Consider the following 18,157-nt stretch of genomic DNA (forward strand, 5'->3'; position numbering starts at 1 on the left):
TAAGGCCACTACAGACCTAAACACAAATATTAAATAACGTAAAACGAAGTTGGAATGGAATAAAGACAGTCCGGCAGTGATAGCTGGCACTAATAAACACAACCAGAAACTCAATATTTTAGTTTAAAGTTAACAAAAGGACTTACAAAATAACACAAAGGAATTGTAGCTCCACGCGGTAAGACGTGTTTGTTTCACAGGTGCACACAGCACGTGCTTTTGAGTGCTGGGATGTATGCGGCCATTGGAACTGATTGAACGCTGGAACGCTTCTCGTTTCGACAGTCTGCACCACCAGGTTGGATTTTTTTTTTTAGCAATATTTCTCGCCTCCGCGTCATTTCTCCGTCTGACTATGTTGACCTGTTTTTTCGTGACTCGTATGACGGCCATTCTGCAGTACGCCACGGTTGTTCGCGTTTAGTCTCTACATGTCCGAGCCAGTCCTAGCAGCACTGGAAGATTGAACGCCCCACTCTAAGAAGAAATAGGACGTGGGGTCGGCCCCTACTACTCTTTTCTAGACTTTACTTTGCTTTATAGTGATACCATATCGTATCCTCCGGATTCGGGCCCGTCTGCACCACTATACCAACCCATGACGACTGGACTATACCCTAGTTTGATACTCTCTCATTCAGACGGATCCGGCTTCTCAAGATTTGTATTTCAGCATAGCACTACACCTTCAACGTCTATCGACTGTCAATCTAGGGGTTTTCTTGACGGGATGCAACCCATCTCGTCCCTATAAGCTGTGCACCCAAACGGCCTTAATGAGGCCACTCACGTAGACATATCGATCGGACTTTAAACTTTTAGATCTGCGTTCAAAAGTTTATGTCGAAATTACTCTCTTTTTTATTATTAAATAGTTTGATCCTCTCTTCTTTCTCTTATTTAGTTTCGGACTGCCCTTCTAAAATGCTCCCAATTATATAAATATTCGGCCGACAATGTCAGTATTTTCATAACCCCATATTTCGCATCCATATAAAATAATCGGAAGTACAATTGAGTCAAATAGTTTTAGTTTACATTCCACTGAAAAGTTGTTATCTTTAGATTTTTAATAGAATAAAGTACATTGCTTTTATCGCCTTTTGTTTTAGTATTGTTTTGGTTATATTAAATTTTTCCATTTGTTACAATACTTGGAAAATACATTTAGTGATTGCTGTAAGTCAGAGGCATCAGTTGCGAGAAGCGCGGTATCGTCAGCATATAATAGGCATAGGAAGTGCAGAGTCAGATCACAAAAAGTTTCCATACCATCTGTTTCTAAGGATACTCCATTACAATTTTGAAATTTAAAAACGTTTTCTAGATCATTTAAATAGAGAGAGAATAGGACTGGTGACAAATTTTCTCCTTGACGGACTCCGATGTTGCAAGGGAACTGTTCTGAGGTTCCATTGACTGTACAAATACATGATTTTGTTCCTTGGTACATTTGATTTATAATTTTAAAGAATTTTCCATTTATGTTATAGTCTAATAGTTTTTGCCACAGACATGTTCTAGAAATTAAATCGAACGCCTTTTGGAAGTCAACAAAAACACAGAATAGTTTCTTTTTTCTTTTCTTTAAAATTTCTATCAGTGAATGTATATTAAATAGATGGTCTGTGGTGGAATAACCTTGTCGAAAAGCAGTTTGGGTTTCGGGCAATATGTCGTTTTCTTCAATAAATTTGTCCAATCGGTTATTTAAAATTGTTGTAAATAGTTTCGAAATGCAACATAGTAACGCTATTGGTCTGTAGTTTTCTGGTAATAAGCGACTGCCGTTATTTTTGAAAATGGGTTTACAACTCCAATTAGCCATTCGCTAGGATAAACTCCGTTTTCCAGGATTGTGTTGAACATATGTACATAGATTGGCAACATCATGTCCACAGTCGTTTTAACATATTCATTGATAATGTTATCAATTCCTGGTGCCTTTCCATTTTTCAACTGTTTTATAGCCTTTATTATTTCTCCTTCTTCTATCCTTTGATTTAAAACATTTTCTCCGTCTAAGTCTATACTATCTACATTTATTTTTATTTCATTGTCATCTGTTTCGCCTTTGTTTATATTTTTGAACAATATATACAAATCATCTAGAGGTGGTAAGTTGTTTTCTTCGTTTGGTCGTTTGAGTAGTTTATAGAAGGCTTTAGGGTCGGTTGTTCTTAGTTGACGCATTTGGTTTTCTATATTACATTTTTGGACTGACTGTTCTCTCAAAAGACACTTTTTGTATGATTTATCTGCATTTATTAGTCTTATCTTATTTTCTACAGTTGTATACAAGTTATAAGTTTCTTTTGGCTTCATGGTACTTTCCGCGTAAGGTCGATTCGGCTGCATCTAAAAATAGATTGTTCAACTTCTCTGTTGCTTTATCGACACGTGCTTGGACGTCAACAGACTGATTACCAAGAATTGTTAATATGTTTGCAAATGAGTCCCCATTGATTTTATTTTTGAATTCAGTAGATTTTTCTGGTTTCTATTTACCTGGCTTCTTTTTTGTAGGAGGTGTTATAATTCCAACTGTATCATTATCGCAGGTGTGGGTTTTTTATGTATATGCTCAGTATTAGGCCGCAGTGAACATCTGAGAAAAGTGGGTCAAATGCACACACTTTAAAAACATTTGTTATTTTAAATATATGATGAGTGGCAATGACATAATCTACAACACCACTGTCTTTGCAAGTAACTTTTCCCACATGTTTATCATCACCCAATCTGCCATTCAATATATATAGATTGTGTGACTGACATAAATTCAGTAGTTTAATACCATGACTATTTACTTTGCCTGACTCCTGGCTTGATCTCTCTATAGGTACATTATATGATTGTAATTTAAATATGCTATTAAAACAATCCAACAAGTCATTTTCTATATTATTTAGCATGCCTGTGTCTGTGTCAATTATAGTGTAATCAGGAAAACATTTTGTTCTAGCATTAAAATCACCTAGTAGTAGTAATGGGCTATTTTTTTTTCTGTGTAGTTGGTAATTGCATTTTCTATGATGTCAAATGTATTTTCTTTATAGTATGGAGATCCCATAGGGGGAATGTATACCACGCCAACTATTAGTTTTTCGCAAAATCCTGTTATTTCTTCTCGTATGCTAAGCCAAGACACATATTCAGAATTATTTGTAACATTGAAATCTATGATATTAAACAATTCATTTTTTTATACCGATGGCAATTCCACCAGATGGATGCAATTTTTTCTTCCTATTATTCAAAAAGAGAGTATAACCTGGGAGTAATGTAGATAGACTGTCACATTCACTGATAAAGTAATGTAAATTAATGCATGAACGGTTTTTTCGTTCTTAATTTTTGATCCGGAGTCCGGAGTAGACAGAATACGGATTAGGCACTTTCGGTATATATATATATATATATATATATATATATATATATATATATATATATATATATATATATATATATATATGTATATGTATATATGTATGTATATGTATACCTGTAAGTTTATGTGTATGTGTATGTGTGCGTGTGCGTGTGCGTGTGCGTGTGTGTGTGTGTGTGTTTTGTTTATATTATTTAACTCCAAAGAAACTGGTGTCTTTAGAACACTTTCTATTGTTATGTAGTTTCATTATGAACTTTAAAAGTGGTCATGTTTATGTGTAAACCATTTTAACAGGTGAAAGTAGTTCTACATCATCGGTATGTAATTTGTATGTTAATAATAATAATAATAATATTATTATTATTATTATTATTATATTTTTTTTTTTTTTTTTTTTTTTTTTTTTTTTTTTTTTTTTTAAATACAATTGTATTAAGCCAAAACACATTTGATAGTGACAGGGCTGGGACCATGATATCACTATTTTACAATAATGCTATGAGCCAAGTGCACACACACACACACACACACACACACACACACACACACACACACACACACATCCAACATCCAATATCCAATTAAAAAAACAAAACAAAAACAACAACAACAAAACAACAACAACAACATCCCAGAATGTCTGAACAATGGCGCATTTCCAAAAGAAATGTTCTCTTTATTATCTAATTTCATGACAAAAAGAGCAAAAGCCGCAGCATATGCCCATCTTTCACAAACACCCTGTACTACCATTCTTATAACTATGGTTTATCAGTTGGTGTCATCACAAGACTAAATACTTTTATCAGATGGTGCATATAAAAGATCCCTTGCTACTCATGGGATGATGTAGCAGGTTTCCTCTCTAGGACTATATATCAGATTACCAAATGTTTGATGATTAATAAATTAACGTACTCTAATGGCGTACTCTAAGCACAACACACAAACGTTAACTAAATATCTACAATACTACTTTAAGACTGATTCAGTCGTCCTTGAAAAGTTTAATTACAAAGAGGCATGTATACCAAAATAGCATGGCGTTGTTTGAAATAGGCACATATTGACCATGCACCATTATTCATATCAACAGCTAATAAGTAATCAATAAAAGCCGGAGATAATCAAATGCTGCTCAACAAAATGAAATACTGAGCATTGAAACACACAAATCATCTGTTTTGATATATATCTAAGTTTATGATTGAGAATGAAATTGGCTTGACATCTTCAGTAGTTAATGTTTTATGTCTACCTCCGGTGGCCAAAACACTAGGAGTTAATATGTTATCCTCCTATCTGTAATAATGTTACATTCTTCTAGTTTTTATTGAATAATATAAAATTGGCATTATAGAAGGTAGTGAAATTAAACCTTTTAGTCGGATAACTTTGTTTTGATTTACCTGGCTAGTTAAAACATAGTTGAAACCAGTATTTTCAAGTGTAAATGATGATGAAGAGGAATTCAGCACCAAATCAGGTCTCTCAAAACATCAAGTGTACCTGCTGCCTAATTGTTACAAACCATATGTCCCACGGTCACCTTCATCACGTGATAATGGATGGCTATTGATGATAGAATGGAATAGAATAAATGTTTAACAAGACCCACGCACGAAAATTGCATAGGCTATTAAGTTTCAAATTATGGTACACGACTACTTGTGATAGTTAAAGAAAGTTTTATTCTGTTTAACGACACCACTAGAGCACAATGATTAATCATTGGCTATTGGATGTCAAACATTTGGTAATTCTGTCTCGTAGTCATCAGGGGAAGCATTTACTATAGCTCGACACTCAATAGCCCACACAACCTATATTGTGACCTCGAAATCATCGTCGTATGGCAAGCAGAAACTGTTTTGTGTCTACTATTATTCCCACGTGTAGAAACAATCATGCCATTGTCGTGTAATTGCTAAAAGCTTTGAAATCGACCCCAGTCTCTATTGTTTGTAGAATACAAAATTTATATTCTTTTGTAATATATAGAGACACGTTGTAACGCTCGACGTGCATTCACAATGGATCATGTCTAACGTTTCTATTTTTGGGTGCTATGACTGGAGCAGGTTGATTAGTAATTACTAATTAATAAGCATCTCTGGTGATACGAAGCCAGTGGTAAAACGCTCGCTCGATGCGTGGTCGGCCTGGAATCGATCTCCACCAGAGGGCCCATTTCTCGTTCCAGCCAGTGCACCACGACTGGTATATCAAAGTTTGTGGTATGCTTTATCCTGTCTATGGGATGGTGCATATAAATGATCCCTTGTTGCTAATGTCATTATTTTTAGATAATTAATGTTCGTCTATACTCCGAAACATATTTTTTATTATTTCATTTTAAGAAATTTATTATTCTAATGATTTGTGTTTTGTTTTAAATATTGTGTAATATTTACAATGTGTGTACGCGTCTTTCAAAGGAATGTTATGAATGAACTACTACTAATATCGATAATTTTCCAGCATCGACAGGTGTTGATCCAATTCTCCCTTAATGTGTTCGGGGCCATCGCGTTAGTTTATATCCCAGCGTTGTCAAGGAAAATGGTATCTCATAATGTGACGTACGATTCACAAGTATGTAATAAAGATACATTCTAAAAGTTATATTTCACTATTTAAGGTATCTTTAAGATTAATAATTTCAACTTAATCGACCCACCATGTGCTGCCATTCAACGTCAATAGTGGTGTCCTCAGATATAGCAGCACATTTTTAGTTAGTATTGGGATGCAATTCACATCGAAACTATGAGGTCGTGGCTTAGCTTGTCAGTAAATACAAATTAAATTAAGTGAATGTAATGTTCTGTGGGCATGATTGTGACAGGCCTGGTTGTGATCCTAACATCTAAGAGTGAGTGTTCTAAAATAAAGAAGAAAGGGCAATATTAAACATGTTTCAAACACCTCTTGACTGTCAGACAAATGTCCAGTATAGGTTATCCCTTCTCGCCGTATAGTTCTGACAAATTAAACGTAAGCGGAGAGGAAATCCTCCTATCTCAATATGCAGGCAACACAACTATTGTTCTAGATGGATCTCCCATATCTCTTGAACACACCTTAATAATCTTAGATTTATATGCTAATGTTTCTCTGTTAAAGATAAAATTTCGACATCGAAAGTCATATGGACAGACAGCAGAAACTACTCAAACAATGTCAATCATCATGTAAAATGGAAATTATAACGGGATCCAGATATATTTGAAATGTGTCCAGTCATCTTTTGAACTGACTTAAAATTAATTACTGCAATCAATTTTGAAATAAAAATTAATGAAATGAAGAATGTAGTGAACGTCCAGTCTATTAGACCAATTGACAGTCTTAGAGAAAATAATCTTGAATACTTCCTAAAATAACTCACCTATTCATTTCATTGTCCAAGCCGCCAGAAAAAAAAACTATGTATGTTTGGCCTCGTTTTTAAATTGTGTAATGATTAACGAAATTTTTGCGTTATATATATATTATATGTATGTATAAATAATGTTATAGTATTTTCTTTAAAATCAAACATAACAAGCTAGATCAATAGTTTTTGCATTAGATATGTATTTGCAATATTTTAATAACCAATTTATATATGTATACAGTAGAATATCGAACACTGTCGGTGCATCAAAGTCTGTTCGACCCATCGGGTAGTTCGAACCATGCATTTTGCCGTTGTCGGGTGCTTCTGTAACACAAAAATCAATTGGACAACTTAGAATATTTCCGTAAAGCCGGCTTGGGCGAGATGGTCCGATTGACTCATGAGTTGATAGGTGTTACTTGTTGCAAGGTTCACTCATCTAACTATTACCGCAGTACAATTGTCTGTACCTGAAAGATAATTACCGACAGGTGCTAAATAAACAACACGATAAGCGTGAAAGGGTCGATGAAAACATTATACATACATTTTTTATATTTCTTCGGATAGACTTTAATTTTACAGTTCGGACCAATAAACTCGTTCAAGAGGAAGCTTCTGTTCGACCAACCAGCACCAAAATAAAAGGTTTTAATAGAGACTTCTAGACTTTTTCTTGGTTCGAGGATACCGGTAGGTTCGACCGTTGGGCGTTTATATATATATATATATATATATATATATATATATATATATATATATATATATATATATATATATATATATCAACCTGTTGCCCAATTGCTACAAACCATATGTCCCACTGTCACCTACATTTTTCCAAATGTAGCAAGGGATCTTTTTGTATACACCGCTTTGTCATAGACATGAAAGCACATACCACGGCCTTTGACCAGTTGTGGTCCACTAGTTGGGACGAGAAAAAAAAACAATCCACCAGGGTGGTTCCATCCTGCGACGCAAGCACCTTAAGCGAGCAATACACCGACTGATACTGATAGTGCAACAACGCAAAGTATATGCTTGCCAAGACATTATGTAGTGTCAGATGAAAACACAGTATCAATGGAGATCATGGTAGAGGATGCACAACATAAAACATGTCCGATTTAACAACTGGTTCGGATCCTGAGGAGGACATTCCATCCTGGACATAAATTACCATTAATACAAGTGTATTTCCAATCTATCCAAATCACACACTATCTATCCAATCTATCCAAATCAGTTGGAAAACAAATAAGAATAATACAGCGACTGTCTGTGTGAGTTTCATAGATACGTTTAGTGAAAAAGAAAGACAATTATGAATTTTAACAACTAATTTGGATTATCATCTGAAATAATTTCATGCTATTTAAATGGACAAACCCTAGTTTCAACCCGTGAAAATTAACGACTGACTTAACACATTTAGTAAAGGTATAGTGAAGCTATGTGACTTTGACTGGTCTCAGCTCGACGCACCATACTGTTACTTGTCAACGCACATGCGTTTTTAAAAATATGACAAAACACATTTTGCTATATTAAAAGCACCTGGAAGACCAAACACACTTCGAATGTACGGAAATGGATAATCTAAACAATAAAATGTAAGTAAAATATGATTTCAGTTCTCAAAAACGGCTCTAATAGTAAAACATATCCTTAGTGTTTAAAACTAGGGTATGTCCCTTTAACACTGTTCTAGTGTGCACAATACAATTATTTGACCAACAAAACATATACTTAGACATCGAAATCATCGTCATATGGCTAGCAGAAACAGTTTATTCCCACGGGTAGAAACAATCATAACATTGTCTGGTCATTGTTATAATCTTTGAAATCCATGTCAGTCTATGTTGTCTGTACAATACAATATTTATATTCCTTTGGAATATATAGAGGCACCTTGTAACGCTCGACGTGCATTCACAATGGATGATATCTAAAATGTCTATTGTTGCGTTGATTAGTAATTACTAATTAATAAGCATATCTGGCGAGACATAGCCCAGTGGTAAAGCGCTAGCTCGATGCGTGGTCGGTCTGGAATCTATCCAATTCGGTGGGCCCGTTTTGTGTTCCAGCCAGTGCACCACAACTGGTATATCAAAGGTCGTGGTATGTGCTATCCTGTCTATGGGATGGTGCATATAAATGATCCATTGTTGCTAATTTGATTGTTTTTATATAATTAATGTTCGTCTATTCTCAGAAACGTATTTTTATTTTATTTATCTTAATAAATTATTATCCTAATGATTTGTATTTTGTTTTAAATTTTGTGTTTCTAATTTACAATTTGTGTGCACGTCTTTCAAAGTAATGTTATGAATGAACTAATATCCAGGGTGTGTACGCAGATCTCTAAATATGTTCAGGTTAGCTCCCCCGTCTCTATGCATCCTAAGGGCTACACATTTAGCATGTTTAAGTGTTTCCAATGCATCGTCCCACCAGGGAGGCTGGGCGATTTTGTTACATTCTAAAATACCCCTATAGATTATCTTATTGCAGCCACCAGCTTCACGGAACACCTTTACCAATGCACTTATAGCCAGATCCATATTAGTATGAATGGCATGCAATATATTTCCCTTAGTATACAGAGATAATCTTTCAAACTGTTATGAAAAAAATATGTTTTATATGTATCATTATCATTCAAATTGTACTTTATCCAAACTTCACCTTGTAAATTTGTATTTAGCTTAGTATTTTTAGTGTTGGTATTTAATAAATCAACCCCACTATGTGAGTCAGCATTCAATCTAAATGAACAATATAAAGGGAAATGATTAGAGGAGTTATGTATAACAAAATATATAAAATATCAGAGGCTGTATATTTAACGTGTTTCTGATCGTTTTAATGTTTGTACTAGGCACATTTCCTTTTATTTCCTAAAAAAAAAAATGTTTTTTCGTACGTACGAAACCATTTGAAGACAAAATCCAGTTTGGGCTTCTTACAAATAGCAAGACGACCGGAAACACAATAAATATACAGACACTGATATTCTAAACAAGAAAATATATTTAATATGTAAGTTTAATCGTAGAAATATGTTATTAGTCGGAAACATCTTACAATGCAGCAAACTCAGGAATGTCCCTTTAACTATTGGAAAATTGTAGTAATTTCTGTTGTCATACAACTTAGTTTGGAGATCAGTGTTGCTTTGAATTTTTATGCAATATTCACAGATCGAGGTATGACGCAGATTTAAAATATTCAGATGTTTCTTTTATTTCAGTTTTTATGGGTAAATCAATGGAAGGCAATCTGTAATTCTGCTATTATTGGATGATATAATATCATCAATATCAAGAAAAAAAAGGTTAAACGTTTCAGCCAGATTCCTTTGTTTTGATTTAATCAGATTAGTCAGAAAGTCTTATTCATATGCATAAAGAAACACATCGGCGAGTAGTGGGAAACAGTTGGTATTCATAGGGATTCCTATTTCATATACACAGCAATACTGCTTATTATCAAGTGATTCACATATTTGTTTGTAGATATATCAACTGCTAAAAAGCGCTGTTAGGGTAGCATCTAGACACACACACACATGCACATACACATAAACATACACATAAACATGCATGCATGCATGCATACATACACATACATACATACATGCATAAATACATACATACACACATATAGATCAAGAGAGAGAGAGAGAGAGAGAGAGAGAGAGAGAGAGAGAGAGAGAGAGAGAGAGAGAGAGAGAGAGAGAGAGAGAGAGAGAGAGAGAGAGAGAGAGAGAGAGAGAGAGAGAGAGAGAGAGAGAGAGAGAGAGAGAGAGAGAGAGAGAGAGAGAGAGAGAGACACAACCAGACAGACAGACAGGCAGGCACGGAGACACGCAGACAGATAGATATAAAAAGAGACAAATATGCTTTAAAATAGTCAATGCTAATCAATGATATTGGTCCACAATTTGTATGACCACTGCTGTCTCCTATTTTTGATAATGATAATAATGAGCTATCTTCCGTTTAGCAGGATATGTTGATGAATGAACTGAGACATTGAATAAGAGATGGAGTGCATATCCTATAGCATTTAGGACATGCTGTAATAGTTCATGGCTTATTTCATCGGGACTATATACTGTATTTGGAGGGGGAAAAACAGTAACTATGTCGACTATTTCTTGAATGTTTATTTTAATATTGTTTTCTTTTCAGATGTCATCACCGGACATGCGCCGCTAGACTTCAGTGCCCTGCTGGGCGGACAAGGTGAGTGCTGTTGTTTTCTTACCTACTGGTAAAACAATTAACCTTTTCCAGTGTTAGCCCAGATAAACACTATGCACTGAAATCGAGTAAATTATGTTTTAACGTGTGTGTGTGTGTGTGTGTGTGTGTGTGTGTGTGTGTGTGTGTGTGTGTGTGTGTTTTGTGTGTCTTTAACCAAAAACAGAAGACAAATAAATTATGTTTCATGTGCATTTCTTAGTTTTAATTTTTGTATTGTTTATTATTATTAATGGTGGGGCGTAGCCCAGTGGTGAAACGTTTGCCTGATGCACGGTCGTTTTCGGATCGATCCCCGTCGGTGGGCCCATTGGGCTGTTTCTCGTTCCAGCCAGTGCACTACAACTGGTATGTTAAGGACCGTGGACTGTGTCATTCTGTCTTTGGGATGGTGCATATCTTGCTACTAATGGGAACTTTAACGGGTTTGCCCTCTAAGACTATATGTCAAAATTACCAAATGCTTGACATCCAATAGCCGATGGTTAATACATAAATGTGCTCTAGTGGTGTCGTTAAACAAAACAAACGTGTTTTTTTTTATATTTATTAATTGTAGTAATGGTAATAGTAGTAGTAGTAGTAGTAGTAGTAGTAGTAGTAGTAGTAGTAGTAGTAGTAGCAGTAGTAATAGTAGTAGTGGTAGCAGCAGCAGAAGCAGCAATAGTAGTAGTAGTAGTAGTAGTAGTGGGGTAGTAGTAGTAGTAGTAGTAGTAGTAGTAATTAATAGTAGTAGTAGTTGTAGTAGTTGTTGTAGGTGTAGTTGTGATTGTCGTTGTAGTAGTAGCAACAACAACAGCAGAAACGGCAGTCATGGTAGGACATAACATAAAATCAAAATTTGCCTTCAACAAGTAACACGAACATGGCGTAGACATTAAACACGCATCTGTACAGACATAGGGGTACATTGATTATCTCATCTTAAATTACTTCTTATATTTGTGTACTTTCTTGTCTGTGGGAAAGTGCATATAAAAATATTGTGTTGCTTTAGAAAACATGTAGCGAGTTTCTTCTTATGCCTACGTGTTAGAATTACCAAATGTTTGACATACAATAGCCGATGATTAATTAAGAAATGTGCTCTAGTGGGATCATTAAACAAAAAACATTTTTACTTTTTTCTTATATTTGTATGCACTTTTGTATTTTATACGTGAAAAGAAAGTATTAAAGTATTGATAAATATAATTAGGAGTTGCTGTTTGACTAGACAGATAACTAGAGTAAAAGTCTAATTACTTCTGAAGTAAACTTAATCTTTAATAGCATAATGATTAATGCATAGTGTTTTCTCATCGACCCTGGCTATTTCTTATCCCAGCCAGTACACCGCATCTGGTATATCAAAGGCCGTGGTATGTGTTATCCTGTATGTGGGAAAGTGCATACAAAAGATCCCTTGCTGCATTAGGAACGATGTAGCGGTTTTCCTCTGACATCCAATAGCCGATGAGTGATTAATCAATCTGCTCTAGTGGTGTCGTTAAACAAAACAAACTTCTTAGTGTTTTCTCTCCTTAATAAATTAGTTTCATATTATATATGTGATACTCCTATTTCACCAATAATGCTAATGTAGACAGATAAATATAAATTATATTATATCATGGCACGACTCAATGTATTTTTTATAACACCCATCTATGAGTTAGTGTGGATGAAAGGTCGTCTTTAATATCCGACTGATCAGTTCTAAACTTCGTCTGAAATAGTACATTATCTACTGGTATTCGTCTGAAATGTTACATTTTCTACTGGTATTCGTCTGAAATATTACATTATCTACTGGTATTCGTCTGAAATATTACACTATCTACTGGTATTAATTTGAAATATTACATTATCTACTGATGTTCGTCTAAAATATAACATCATCTATTGGTATTCGTCTGATATATTACATTATCTACTGATATTTGTCTAAAATATGACATCATCTACTGGTATTCGTCTGAAATATTATATTATGTATTGATATTTGTCTGAAATAAGGGCAGGACGTACCCAGTGATACAGCGCTCACTCGATGCGGGGTCGGTGGGCCCATTTGGCTATTTCTCGTTTCAGCCAGTGCACCACGACTGGTATATCAAAGACCGTGGTATGTGTTACCCTGTCTGTGGGATTGTGCATATAAAAGATCCCTTGCTGCTTATCGAAAAGAGTAGCCCATGAAGTGGCGACAGCGGGTTTCCTCTCCTAATATCCATGTGGTCCTTAACCATTTGTCTGACGCCATATAACCGTAAATAAAATGTGTTGAGTGCGTCGTTAAATAAAACATTTACTTCCTTCGTCTGACATATTACATGATCTACTGGTATTCGTCTGAAATATTACATTATCTACCGGTATTTGTCTGACATATTACATTATTTACCGGTATTGGTCTGACATATTACATTATCTACCGGTATTCGTCTGACATATTACATTATCTACCGGTATTCCTCTGACATATTACATTATCTACCGGTATTCGTCTGGAATATTGCATTATCTACTGGTATTCGTTTGAAATATTACATTATTTTCTGGTATTCGTCTGAAATATTAAATTATTTACTAGTAGTCGTCTGAAATATTGCATTATCTACTGGTATTCGTGTGAAATATTACATTATCTACTGGTATAAATATATTTCTATAATAATAACAATTAATTAAAGTTCCGTTGCATTCATCACAATAGGACATCATCCTAATGGTCCAGCCGTAGTGATGGTCATTTGTTATTTTCTTATTAAACATAAACAGTAGGTCGTCATGACGTCTGATGACGTCATTTTATATTGGTAGTTTATCGTATTAAGCATTTTTGTTTGTGGATCAAAAATACATCAAAATAAAATATGAACCTTTGGCGTTATTATTGGTAACTATGTTTTAAATTTAATTATAAGGATTGTCTCTGCATTCCTTTACATTCATCTGGGTATGAAGAAACAAGTCATCTGCAAACTTCTGTGTGGACGCTTTCGCCGATTCACACAGTTTTAGGATGATTTTATTTTTGTGTTCATACCCCGATGAAACGAAATGACAGGCAAATCCTTAAATGGCAAATTAACTTTTTTCATTCTGAAACTGTTTAGCATCCAGATGGGAGTTCATCTGTGGCCATTCCTGGCCTAATGCAATTCCTAAGACAGAATCCAGGTTAGACAAATATAATGGGATGTTTGGTGTTTGAAATGATAACAATTGTAACATGATTATATTAATGTGAAAAGTAAAACATTTTGCTTACAGATAAACAATTACACACTGACACTTAAGACAAAAGGGGAGACAAAAGGAGACACTAGAGACAAACGCAAAAGGACCAAAATAATGATGACAATTAAGAAGACGTCCACATCTAATATAGTCCACAGCAAAAAAAAAAAAAAAAAAAAAAAAATATATATATCGTGGAGAACGAAAACCTCCACGGCAATCTCCACGGCATTGCCGATTGTCGTGGGCAATTGCAGAGGTTGAATGAATAGACATGCATGTAATAGAATGCAATGCAATATAATAGAACTTAAATAAAATAGGAAGGGCAAGTACGAAATAAAAGAGAAGAGGACAAAGCTTCGCACACTCATTAAATGACACTACTTTTTTCAATTCTTAAAAGACAAAAGTAAACAAGATACACGTACGTTTTGACATTATCCTGATTACTATCGCAAGGCTCTGTCAAGAATATGCAGAATGAATGGTACTCTCCCGCAAACACCGACTCCTATAAGAGCTAACATCCCTTAAATTTATTCCAAAAACATGCGTTTTTTGGGGGTTTGTTTTGCTTATGGCGGGCATTATGCACGCATCATATGATCTATTTCGGCAGTGAAAGAAACACGCACTGTCATAATGTTATTAATAACTTACACTGGCATTATTGATATCCAGGTGGGTTTTTTGACAGACGTTGAGTTGTCGGTGTCTTAAAAGAGAAGATACACAGGCATTTCGTTAGATGTTGGCCAAGTCATTCAAGTGTAGAGGTAAACATATCCTGTATGACAAACTTTAGAAAATGTTTAGTTTACAAATTTTTTTTAATAATAATAATAAAATAATAATAATAATAAAAATAATCACTTATTACAAGTTAGTTGATTACAGTGTGTATGTGTATATATATATATATATATATATATATATATATATATATATATATATATATATATATATAGATAGGTAGGTAGGTATGTAGGTAGGTAGGTAGGGAAGAATACATTGCCAGAAAATGATTTGATCGTACGTCAGGTCATGACCTTAGCGGTAGCCCTGTGCATTTTGGCTATCGAGTTCTCACTCGGACTACCAGATGTCTAAACCCGGTAGTCTGCTAGGCAACTAGATTGTTTTTTGCACATCCAGTCACTGCGCAAACAAGACATTTAAACATCTAAAAAAACCCACTTAAATCAACATGTTTAAAGAAAAATAAACTTAAAACACTGTATTAACATTATGGGGCTACCAATATTTGGGTCATTCTACAGAAAACGTCACTTTTCAAAATACAAATTAAAGATAAAACAATTAAAATATGTAAATATGTATTGCTAACTTTTGGAAACTAGATGAACGACGAAAAATAAAATTATATCTGGCCACGCAGAACTGTAATCGGCCTGCACGTGCAGACACATGCTGCTATATGAACAAGTCCATTATGTCATTGGTGTTACCAGACAAGTCGGGTAGTTCAGCAATGTGATCCAATTGCTTTATAGTGATCAAGAGCACATGGATGTGTTATTTGGGTGTCCCTAATAACATATATGGAATAACTTTAGAATTAAAAACTATCCAAGGTGTAATTGTGCATTTCCACACAGATATTCTGTATATGACTTAAATTATACATTGCGGCAGTTTTAATTATTTAAAAAATATGGAGTCCTTCAAAATAAATTTCATCAAAGTCCTAAAGGTAGAAGATATGCTTTCCTAAATAAACAATTTAAATTTAAAAAATAAAGTTTCTTGAGAAATGACAGCTAAAATATTCTTGCGTAACAGCAATGACAAAACAAGTAACACCAATGACAATGTGTAACACCAATGAGATTCAAGACTGTATCCTGGAAATAGTATTACTTTTGAGACTACCACTACACTACTTGTTAGCAAAACTATGTAATTAATAGTTCCTTTTTTCTTTTCTTTTTCTCTTTTCTTTTTCTTCTTCAGCCTACAACTATTAAAGGCCTATTAGAATAATTGTGTGTTTCTGTATTGATAAGATACGGCCGGTCAGACAGTTTAAAAATATACTAAATTAAGATACTTATTTTAATTGTGTTTAAATATTAAATTAAAGATTTATTCATTCATTCATTTATGTAGTTATTTTCGTGTTTATATTAAGGCTCACAATTTATTATACTGTATTCTTGTATTCCTAACAACCAGTAAAGAGTTGTAATCCTACTTTTGCGTTTACGTAAGAGCTGCAACACTCTACGTTAAACGTTACAAATGTTTTCAGAAAACGAGGGTGCCTTATAAATACGTGATGTCATTCTAATGTGTTTAGTACATACACTATAGAGCAAATCAAACAAATTATGTCACTATTCAAGAAATAAATCATAAGAACTGCGTCATTATTCAAAAGCGTTAACTATTTCCTTTTATCTAAAGAGCTATTTTAATGCAGGATATTCAATATGTTTTAAAATGAAATTTAAATAGTCTTTATTGGAAATGAAAACATACGTAATGTAATGTTCCGATATTTGACTACAACTTGGTAATGCATTTTCGGTATGATTTTAACTTTTCTTTATGATAAAGTTAACCTCTTAAACAGGAAAGGCTAATAGTTTCCAACTGCGTTTAGCATTTGGAAAAATAGCATTTTCGCGCATGCGACATTCGATATTTTTAAGTTAAAAAAAACAACTACATGATAAAATATATATTTCTGAACTATGCACAAAAGACGAATACTTGGTTTAATATATTTTGTAATAGGAAAAAAAAATCAGTTGGTCCAGGGTTCCGGTCCGGTCCGCGTTTTACCAACGGTTCCACAGGGAACGCCTTTTTTTCATACTATGAAAATTACTACATGCTATTTATTTTTGAGCCGATTGTTTTATAAATTGGACACAAACATAGTATTTATCTTTTATTTCAAAAACACCTTTACTTGTAACTCTTACATCAAACCAAACTGGAATTATTAAAAAAAATAAAAAATTAAAATTAAAATAAACAAAATAAATACCGACTTAAATTGTAGAAGGATGGGGCGGACTATAGTAAACTTAATGTTTTAGAGGGGTTTGTAAAGTTTTGTATTTAGATACTTCTTGTCTGAACTTTATTGGTAATGAAAATCTTCACTAACTTTCAAGAAAAACCCCAACAATGAACGGCAAGCAGACGACAACAAATCGGATGTTAATTGCGCGAACCAAACATAACGCAGTTAGGGACGTTGAAGATATACTCTTTGCATTCCAGTAAAACATTTATGTTATCCAAAGTTCCATTATGCAACTATGATCCTGCACAAGTTCTTTTAATCTTCAAAAATATGCAAAGTGAGGAAAACGACATCTTATTCAAACGCATTGTCATTGGTATTACCAATGGTCATTGGTGTTACTCAGTAGCTGGTAACGCCAATGACAGCTAATACCAATGAAAATAAGTGCATAATTAATTCATGCTCTCTCAAGAAACCGTTAAAAAAACTGAAGAAAAAAAAACGAATGTAGTAAGCAGACGATGTCTACACTAGCATAGAGAAAGTTTCGTAAAAAGTATTTACCATTACATAAATACGATTGTAACACCAATGACAGTGAATACACTTTTATATTTTGACAACACATTCATGATATTTAAAGAAACCTATGCACAACTGTTCATATATCTGATGTTTTCTACAAATAAGTTCGATGACCGATATCTACCGGTGGAATGTTTCATCCAGAGAGCATTTAGTTTCTTTTGTTTTCTCATAAGTGTATACAGTAACACCAATGACATAAAACTCCAGGGACAAGCTTATATTGCCCACCGTATTTTGAGTACGGAAACTATTTACAAGATACAATAAAAAAGAAATTGAGCAGG

The sequence above is a fragment of the Gigantopelta aegis genome, chromosome 12 (genome assembly GCF_016097555.1).
Source record: "Gigantopelta aegis isolate Gae_Host chromosome 12, Gae_host_genome, whole genome shotgun sequence".
NCBI classification, from domain to species: Eukaryota; Metazoa; Mollusca; class Gastropoda; order Neomphalida; family Peltospiridae; genus Gigantopelta; species Gigantopelta aegis.